Source organism: Nanorana parkeri, unplaced genomic scaffold, assembly GCF_000935625.1.
Source record: "Nanorana parkeri isolate BGI_ZX_2015 unplaced genomic scaffold, ASM93562v1 scaffold2297, whole genome shotgun sequence".
Classification (NCBI taxonomy): Eukaryota; Metazoa; Chordata; class Amphibia; order Anura; family Dicroglossidae; genus Nanorana; species Nanorana parkeri.
In genome coordinates, this window is record NW_017308565.1 from 144,632 (window position 1) to 145,482 (window position 851).

Here is an 851-nt window from a genome sequence, read left to right on the forward strand (position 1 = left end):
TAAAGTAAAGGTCCAGGCAAACAGCTAAATACATTGTTAAAATAAACATACGAGAGGTTTTTTATCCAACAAAGGATTTGTGTTTCTGTACATCCAGTCCAGAGATTTACAACGTCCTGTCACATTGTACAGCCAGCCTGTTAACCTGACTTTACTCTGCTGCAGCTAAGCAGAACAGCTTGGTCACTTCTCCGCCCCAGCCTGTGATTAGAGAATGAAGGAGCAGAAGCAGGCTGATGAGGTCATCGCTCTGATCTCTCTTTCTGTTAGCATGTTCCCTGTCAGCCCATATGAATGTATCCCACCTGACCCCAGCACAGTGACTCAGTTAGCACTTTGGCCTTGCAGCACTTCGATGAACGACTCTTGGCCATGACTCTATCTGCATGGAGTTTGCATGTTCTCCCTGTATTTGCACAGGTTTCCTCCAGGTATCTGTTTCTTTCCACAAGCCGAAGACATGCTGGAAGGTAAATTAGCCCTAGTATGTGAGAGGGACCATAGATTGTAAGCTCCTCGAGGGCAGGGACTGATGTGAATGTGCACTATGTAAAGCTCTGTGTTAATTGTTGGCTGTATATAAATACCTAAAATCACTGTCCTTCCCTCCCCCAGTCTGAGTGCTGCACAGAGGCTCAAACCAAGTCAGGTTTAGGTATTTATAGAAGTGATTTCACGGCAGAACAAACAGCATTGTCATCCTGTTACAAGTTGTGGAAAAATAATCAATATTGGCACAATCACCACATAATAAATCTATATTACGGGGGAGACAGGAAAACAAAACTGCTGACAGACCACATCATATATGTCTTTTTTTTATTTTGTCCAGAGTTCCACTTAACATTTTA